Consider the following 9911-nt stretch of genomic DNA (forward strand, 5'->3'; position numbering starts at 1 on the left):
CAGGATTTACCGGAGCCTACTACCTGCCTGAGCTTCCTCTCAGTACTGAGCTTCCTCTCAGTACTGAGCTTCCTCTCAGTACTGAGCTTCCTCTCAGTACTGAGCTTCCTCTCAGTACTGAGCTTCCTCTCAGTACTGAGCTTCCTCTCAGTACTGAGCTTCCTCTCAGTACTAGGCTTCCTCTCTGTACTGGGCTCCCTCTCAGTACCGGGCTTCCCCTCAGTACTGGGCTGCTTCGGTCCCGGGCTGCTCCTCTGTCCCGGGCTGCCCCTCTGTCCTGAGCTGCCCTGCTGTCCCGAGCTGCCCCTCTGTCCCGAGCTGCCCCTCTGTCCCGAGCTGCCCCTCTGTCCCGAGCTGCCCCTCTGTCCCGAGCTGCCCCTCTGTCCCGAGCTGCCCCTCGGTCCCGACTGCCCCTCGGTCCCGAGCTGCCCCTCGGTCCCGAGCTGCCCCTCGGTTATGTGGGGATCAGGGTGAGGACTATTAGGCCATGGTCGGCGGAGACGGTGGATTATCCTAGGACGCGAAGGGGAGGAACTAGGACATTTATGGAGTGGGGTCACGTCCCGAGCCAGAACCGCCACCATGGACAGACGCCCACCCGGACCCTCCCTATGCTCTTGAGGTGCGTCCCGGAGTCCGCACCTTAGGGGGGTTCTGTCACGCCTTGGTCATTGTATCTTGTGTTTTTGTTATATGTTTGGGTAGGCCAGGGTGTGACATGGGTTTATATGTTGTATTTCGTATTGGGGTTTGTATTAATTGGGAGTGTGTATTATTAGGGGTGTGTCTAGTTAGGCTTGGCTGCCTGAGGCGATTCCTAATTGGAGTCAGCTGATTCTCGTTGTCTCGGATTGGGAACCGTATTTAGGCAGCCTGAGTGCGCGTTGTATTTCGTGGGTGATTGTACCTGTCTCTGTGTTAGTCACCAGATAGGCTGTAATTAGTTTCACTCGTTTGTTGTTTTCTTCTTCAGTTATTTCATGTACCGCATTTTCTTCATTAAAAGTCATGAGTAACCTACACGCTGCATTTCGGTCTGACTCTCTTCAAACAACAGACCAAGTTCATTACAGTACCATATTGTTTGTACCTTTTAGGATTTCATTCCCTGTAATTCATTTCTGTCTGAGGGCTGAATAAAAGCAGGTTTATGAGTAATGAAAGAAAAAATAAATGTCAGCCTAAAATAAACTGAACTCATATCCATTCTCCATCTCCATCTACCTTTTGAACAGGGCAGTTGTTGTTACAGTGTAATAACAGGTAACATTAACCAGACTAGGTTGTGACTGTAGTAGACTAGACAGTAGCCATGCTGAGTTCATATGTTGTCCCTCAGTGGTGTGTGGCTAGCTGGCTGGCTAGTTAGGAGCAACATAATCTTCTCAACCATTCAGAGTTAAGAGGCTATTTTTTGCTGGTTCTTAGCAGGAGGCATTGTCTTGGCTTACTGTAAAGTGTTTCGTTACAATACTGATGACCAATAACCTGCATGGCCACATCTATTCTAGCCTATGAGCAACATACACGGACACAAACAGACTTATCTCTCTCTCTGTCTCTCTCTGTGTGTCTCTCCCTGTGTGTCTCTCTCTGTGTGTCTCTCTCTCTCTGTGTTTCTCTCTCTGTCTCTCTCTCTCTGTCTCTCTCTCTCTGTGTCTCTCTCTCTCTCTCTCTCAATCTCTCTGTGTCTGTGTAGTCTAATCTACAGACTGTCAGTGTCTGGCTGTTGTAACACATGGTTAATTAGTGGCTTAACACACACACACACACACACACACACACACACACACACACACACACACACACACACACACACACACACAGTGTCTGTACCTTCACAGTCCAACAGGAAGCAGGTCAGCAGGTGGGGACACACTTCCTCCAGCACACAACAGAAAGCAGACAACCCAGACGGCCCCTTCAAGGACAACTGGTCCAGAAACACCTCTACTCTCTTTTTTCTGGAGTCCTGCTCTAGTATCTCATTGTGCTCCCCTAGAGAGAACACCTTGTCGTACACCAGGTACGGCAGCACGTTGTTTACATCCAGCTCGTTCAGAATCCTCTCACGGTTCCGTTTCAGAATCTTCGCTGCCCATTTCTTTTTCTTACGACTGTAGGGTTTCCTGGCAACGGACCTCGCAGGTTTCTGTCTTCGTTGTTTCTTGACAAACCACTTCTTGGTTCCGCTTTCAAACATCTTAAGAACCAAAGCTTCTTCCACTGCTTTATCGATACAGTTAACCAAGGAAGGAAGGTGCATATTGATGTTTCATATATCCATGCCACAGACTCCCCCAAAACAAACAAACACCCTGCTTTGTTGTGGTTTGCTGAGTGATTGTCTGTTCTGGAACAGGAAGAGACCAATCTGAACAGTGGCTGGACAGAATCCTACTGTAGCCTGGCTGGTGCTTACAGACAGGATAAGAGGATTATTTAAATAGTCTAAGTAGACCACTACAGCGTGCTCACCGGTGTGCTGTGCAGACACTACCAGTTTGACTATGCTCATTTGAACCGAGGAGTTGTAGGTCAAACAATCTATTTTGAATGTTTCTCTTTATGCATAAAATATACTGTATTCTGGATTGGGATCATCCCTTGGGAGAAATTAACCAGGTACTATGGAAAAAAGGAAGATTGCTGATCTAGGATCAGGTTCCCTCTTATTCATTATGAATTTATTAAAAGGCAAAACTGATCCTAGATCTGCACTCCTACACCGAGACCGGATACATGCTCTGGGGTTGTTGAGGAACGCTCAACTCCCTTTTCTTATATCGACGGAGGAGTTGAGATTTGTTAATTAACTGGTTGCGGAATTTTCTGGCAACAACATTGAGTCACCATCAGTCAATTCTTATAAAAAATGTAATTCTGACAGCTTACCCTATACTCATGTTTGTCCTGTTCAACCGTGGTCCTTCCGCGCGGAGCTCAAATTCAACCTTAATTCGAATACAATCACCGACTGTAATGGTTTCCCTCCTCTTCTGATGAGGAATAAGATGGATGGGACCAATGTGCAGCGTGGTAAGTGTTCATGTTATATTTATCAGAACAGAAACACTAAACAAAATAACAAAGACAGTGAAACGAAAACGAAACAGTCCTGTAAGGTGCAGCAACACAAAACAGAAAACAACTACCCACAACCCATAGTGGAAAAACAGGCTGCCTAAGTATGGTTCTCAATCAGAGACAACGATCGACAGCTGCCTCTGATTGGGAACCATACCAGGCCAAACACAGAAATACATAACCTAGAATACACAACGTAGAATGCCCACCCCAACTCACGCCCTGACCACCCCAACTCACGCCCTGACCACCCCAACTCACGCCCTGACCACCCCAACTCACGCCCTGACCACCCCAACTCACGCCCTGGCCACCCCAACTCACGCCCTGACCACCCCAACTCACGCCCTGACCACCCCAACTCACGCCCTGACCACCCCAACTCACGCCCTGACCACCCCAACTCACGCCCTGACCACCCCAACTCACGCCCTGACCACCCCAACTCACGCCCTGACCAGCCCAACTCACGCCCTGACCAGCCCAACTCACGCCCTGACCACCCCAACTCACGCCCTGACCAGCCCAACTCACGCCCTGACCAGCCCAACTCACGCCCTGACCACCCCAACTCACGCCCTGACCAAACTAAAACAGAGACATAAAAAATGAACTGAGGTCAGGACGTGACACCGACTTCTTCCTCATTTGGATTTGCTAGTACTACTTACTACATCAGCTGGTACATACCGTACACATAGAGTACCACAGTATGAGTCATAATACCCATTTAAAAAAAAAATCAAGAGCTGAATATATTGATAAAAGTCACCTTGTCAGAGAGATTCACATTTGTATCATGTAGTAGTAATACAGCAGACGCTCTTATCTATAGCGACTTACATTAGTGAGTATATATACACTTTCATACTTCTTCGTACTGGTGCCCCGTGGGAATTGGACCCACAACCCTGGTGTTGCGAGTGCCACACTCTACCAACTGAGCCGTACGGGACCAGTCTCAAAACATGTTTATCAAAACGTCACGCCAGGGTCACGCCGGGGTCACGCCGGGGTCACGGCAGGGTCACGCCAGGGTCATGCCTACACGAAACACGGCCCTTATTTGAAGTGTTTCTAAGAGTATATGGACACCTGCTCGTCCAACATCTCATTCCATAATTATTCAAAATAAAAATAAAAACAAATGAAGTTTTGGTTTGACATTGTCTGCTTTGGAGTTGGCAAGAGAACAAACTCCCGAGTGGCGCAGTGCCTCTCGGTGCTAGAGGCATCATTACAGACCCTGGTTTGATTCCAGGGTGTATCACAACCGGCTGTGATTGGGAGTCCTGTAGGTTAGCACACAATAGGCCCAGTGTCGTCCGGTTTTAGGTTTGGCCGGGGTAGGCCGTCATTGTAAATAAGTATTTGTTCTGAACTGACTTGTCTAGGTTAAATAAAGGTGATGAGTATATGGTCAAAAAGGTCCTGGGACTATACTCTCAGAGTAGGTGTACTGATCAAGGATCTGTCCATACAATCTTATTAATTATGATCTTAAACAGATAAACTAATCCTAGATCGGCACTCCTACTCTGAGACACTTTCTGAACAGGGGCCCAGATCGACATGAGCCATATTTCTATGCTCTTGAGGAGTGTTAGTTCCTTCTTCTCCCAGTAGAGGTCATTAGTTGATCAGTGAACACCAAAGACATGATCACATCCACAGTATTACGAAGGAGAGGCTATTTCAGGCTGGTAACTAAATGTTAATCAATTGGCCAGCGTGCACGCAAGATTTGATATTGAGTCCCAAATGGCACCCTATTCCCTACATAGTGCACTACTTTTGAACAGAGGCCTATAGGGAATAGGTTGCCATTTGTGACGCTGGCACAAAAGCCTGGCCAATACAAACCTATTGTATCTGTTAGTGTAATGGAGATATAATACCTTTTAGGATTGTGGGTCTTTAATATAGATGGGGTTGGACAATATAACTTAGAACTAACATCGCATTCTCATTCCAAATCACAAAAAGAGGTACCGGATAGGGTTCCAGAACGCAACAGACACACACTGAGAGGTACCGGATAGGTTCCAGAACGCAACAGACACACACTGAGAGGTACCGGATAGGATTCCAGAACGCAACAGACACACACTGAGAGGTACCGGATAGGATTCCAGAACGCAACAGACACACACTGAGAGGTACCGGATAGGGTTCCAGAACGCAACAGACACACACTGAGAGGTACCGGATAGGGTTCCAGAACGCAACAGACACACACTGAGAGGTACCGGATAGGGTTCCAGAACGCAACAGACACACACTGAGAGGTACCGGATAGGTTCCAGAACGCAACAGACACACACTGAGAGGTACCGGATAGGATTCCAGAACGCAACAGACACACACTGAGAGGTACCGGATAGGATTCCAGAACGCAACAGACACACACTGAGAGGTACCGGATAGGTTCCAGAACGCAACAGACACACACTGAGAGGTACCGGATAGGTTCCAGAACGCAACAGACACACTGAGAGGTACCGGATAGGATTCCAGAACGCAACAGACACACACTGAGAGGTACCGGATAGGTTCCAGAACGCAACAGACACACTGAGAGGTACCGGATAGGATTCAAGAACGCAACAGACACACACTGAGAGGCACTGGATCCAGCCGAATAGGATTCCAGAGCGCAAAGGTCCAAAACTGAGAGATACCGGATCCGGTCAAATAGGTTTCAGAATACAACAGTCAGAGGTTAGGATCCGGCTCAAATAAAACACTGGAGAGGCCAAACTGTGTTGGTTATTGTATCGAGAGATAATACCCATTAGAGCTATCAAATCAGATAAGCCAAACTGCTGATAAATCTGAACAAACTGTTGATAAACCTGAACAAACGGATGATAAAGAATGATGGAGGCCATTATGTTCTTGGGAACCTTCAATGCTGCAGAAATGTTCTGGTACCCTTCCCCAGATCTGTGCCTCGACACAATCCTGTCTCAGAGCTCTACAGACAATTCCTTTAACTTCATACCTTAGTTTTTACTTTGACATGCACTGTCAACAGTGGGACCTTATATAGACAGGTGTGTGCCTTTCCAAATCATGTCCAATCAATTGAATTTACCATAGGTGGACTCCAATCAAGTTGTAGAAACATCTCAAGGATGATCAATGGAAACAGGATGCACCTGACCTCAATTTCGAGTTTCATCACAAAGGGTCTGAATACTTGTGTAAATAAGGTATTTCTGTTTTGTATTTTGTTTTATAAATGTACAAAAAAAATAACTGAAAACCTGTTTTTACTTTCTTATTATGGGGTATTTTGTGATGAGGAAAAAAATGTATTTAATCAATTTTAGAATAAGGCTGTAACGTAACAATGTGGAAAAAGTCAAGGGGTCTGAATGCTTTCCGAATGCACTGTATGTCAGTGAAGACCACCTATTCCAGATCAATAATATTTGCTGAGGTCCTTGATAATCATCTTGGCCATTATCTGGAGAGCTTGTTAAGGGCAGGTGCAGTTGCTGTGGTGATGCAACCTGACAGAATGCTGTCTATTGTGCTATCTGTAGAAGTGTGTGATGTCTTAGGGGCCTCGCCAAATTTCTTCAGCTGCCTGAGGTTGTAGAGGCGCTGTTGAGCCTTCTTCACCACGGTGTCGGTGTGGTGGGACCATTTCAGCTACTCAGTGATATGCACGCCAAGGAACTTTAAGCTTTTGACCCTCTCCAATGAGATGTGGATTTGGGCGTGCTCCCTCCTCTGTCCGCTGTAGTCCACAAACAGCTCCTTTGTTTTTGTTACATTGAGGAAGAGGTTATTTTCCTGGCACCACTCTGCCAAGGCTCTAACTTCCTCCCTGTAGGCTGTGTTGTCATCGTTGGTAACCAGGCCTACCACTGTTGTGTTGTCTGCAAACTTTATGAGTCGTACATAGCCATGCAGTCATGGGTGAACAGGGAGTACAGGAGGGAGCTGAGCACACACCCCTGGGGGGCCCCTGTGTTGAGGATGTAGGTAGCGTCCCACCTGGCCAACATCCGGTGAAATTGCAGAGTGTGAAATTAAAACTAAAGTATTATAAAAATGTGACTTTCATAAAATCACTAGTGTAAATACATCAAAATAAAGCTTAACTTCTTGTTAATCCAGCCGCCGTGTCTGATTTCAAAAAGGCTTTACGGCGAAAGCAAAACCATGCGATTATCTGAGGACAGCGCCCCGCATACAAACACATGAAAAACATATTTCAACCAGGCAGGTGCGACACGAAAGTCAGAAATGGCAATATAAAAAATGTCTCACCTTTTGATGATCTTCTTCTGTTGGCACTCCAAAAGGTCCCAGTTACATCACAAATGGTCCTTTTGTTCGATAATGTCCTTCTTTATATCCATAAAAACTCAGTTTAGCTGGCGCGCTTCAGTCAATAATCCACCCAGTTTCCCTCCATCAAAATGCATACAAAATGAATCCCAAACGTTACTAATAAACTTTTCCAAACAAGTCAAACAACGTTTATAATCCAACTTTAGGTACCCTAATACGTAAATAAACGATCAAATTTAAGACGGAGAATCGTTATCGTCTTTAACGGAGAAAAATACCCAAAGAATGTTCTCTCTTCCTCACGCTTGGAAACACTACAGACAAAATGGGAGCCACCTAGAAAACCTACCATTTCTGGCTCATTTTTCCAAAAACCAGCATGAAACTCGTTCTAAAGACTGTTGACATCTAGTGGAAGCCCTAGGAACTGTAATCTGGGAGGACTTGGCCTTATAATAAAAGTGATAGCCATTGAAAATAGGGGTAGGCTGATTTTTGTTCTTTTTTTGGGATGGTTTGTCCTCGGGGTTTCGCCTGCCATATCAGTTCTGTTATACTCACAGACATCATTTTAACAGTTTTAGAAACTTCAGAGTGTTTTCTATCCAAATCTACCAATTTTATGCATATCTGGGCCTGAGTAAAAGGCAGTTTACTTTGGGCACACTTTTCATCCGGACGCCAAAATATTGCCACCTACCCAAGAGAGGTTAAAACCTGGATGGGAGACCAAATGAATAACTGTAGATCAGTAGGAGGTGCTGCCCAGCCTTTAATTAAAAACATCCTATTTTTTAAGTGAATATATAACATTGAAGATCTGACATTTCAAAGGTACAAATTCAACACAAGGTTTGTCTATTCTGTGGTTGAAATTTGACCCTGAAAACAATTAATAACTTTATTTTATTTTTCCACGTAGATTCCACGTGAAAATACATTGACAAATGACATTGAAACAACATTGATTCCGATCAGTTTGTGACCAGGGGTTAGCTTGGGCACAACGACCATAGACATCCATGATGTGAGACTGCTGTTAACCTACGCTTCACACTATATACCAATGCAACTCTTATCAACTTGATCAATACTGTTGGTTTTATTGTATAGTTTTATGACTTCTAGGATCAATCATATCAGTTCTGGCAGGTTAAGCTTTGGCAAAGTTGCAATTAAACTATTGGTTTAAAGTGATACAGTAACAGTCAGTCCGAACTTTGGCAAATACGTGTGATGACACTGCCTGGTCTTTGGCAAACAAGGAAGAAGGAGGTATATGGGAAGAACAGGTGGATCATACCTGTGGCTCTACCTGAGTGTGATTGACCAACCAACCAACCTCTCCCATCCCTCTCGACCTCTATCTTTAACAGTCAATATTTTACTTCGTGATATTCACTGAAGTAAGCTTGATAACCTATGTTAGCATCATTTAAAGATAACATTTTATTATTTGCCTGTTTTTTAGCCATTGTTTTTTTAGTTGATAGAGTTCTGTGTGCTTTTGACCTTTTGGCTTACTAACCAAGTCTGGAACCAACAGGACCCTGAATAGATTTTACACCCAAGCCATAAGACTGCTAAATGGTTAGTTAAATAGTTGACCAATAACTACCCTCAATCCTACAACTGTTGTATGCAGTAACCATGCGCCTATGAAAGGGAAAGGAGGATATGATTGAATGCATTCAACTGAAATGTGTCTTCCGTATTTAATCCAACCCCTCTGAATCAAACAGGTGTGGAGAGATGCCTTAATCACGAGTCTTAGTTATGCTGTCAGCACTGAGGCAGTTTGCCCTAGTAGGAAGTCCAGATCAAACATAAATATCACAGTCATGTCTACTGCTGATAAGCCTTCCAGTAAAAGCAATAAAAACCAAGAATCCCAGAAAAGTCAAACATTTGGACACACCTACTTGGACACACCTACTTGGACACACCTACTTATTAAATATGGAATCATGTAGTAACCAAAAAACTGGCAAACAAATCAAATTACTGTATATTTTATATTTAAGATTCTTTGTTTGACCAGATACAATGCTATTTCACATAAACAAATTAACAACAGATGTTCAGCACTTTTGTAGGGAAGGGCATTGCAGTTTTGTTAGAGTTCAGTGCAGCTTTTGATATTATCGATCATAATGTTATGGCTTTACATCCACTGCTATATTGTGGATTGACAGTTACCTGTCTAACAGAACACAGAGGGTGTTCTTTAATGGAAGCCTCTCCAACATAATCCAAGTAGAGTCAAGCATTCCCCAGGGCAGCTGACAAGGCCCCTTACTTTTTTCAATCTTTACTAATGGCCTGCCACTGGCTCTTAGTAAAGCCTGGGTGTCTGTGTATGCAGATGACTCAACACTATACAGGTCAGTTACCACAACAAGTGAAATCACTGCAACACTTAAAGAGCTGAAGTCAATTTCAAAATGGGTGGAAATAAATAAGTTAATCCTAAATATAAAAAAAAATGAAAAGCATTGTATTTGGGACAAATAATT

The sequence above is a fragment of the Oncorhynchus keta genome, chromosome 26 (genome assembly GCF_023373465.1).
Source record: "Oncorhynchus keta strain PuntledgeMale-10-30-2019 chromosome 26, Oket_V2, whole genome shotgun sequence".
Classification (NCBI taxonomy): Eukaryota; Metazoa; Chordata; class Actinopteri; order Salmoniformes; family Salmonidae; genus Oncorhynchus; species Oncorhynchus keta.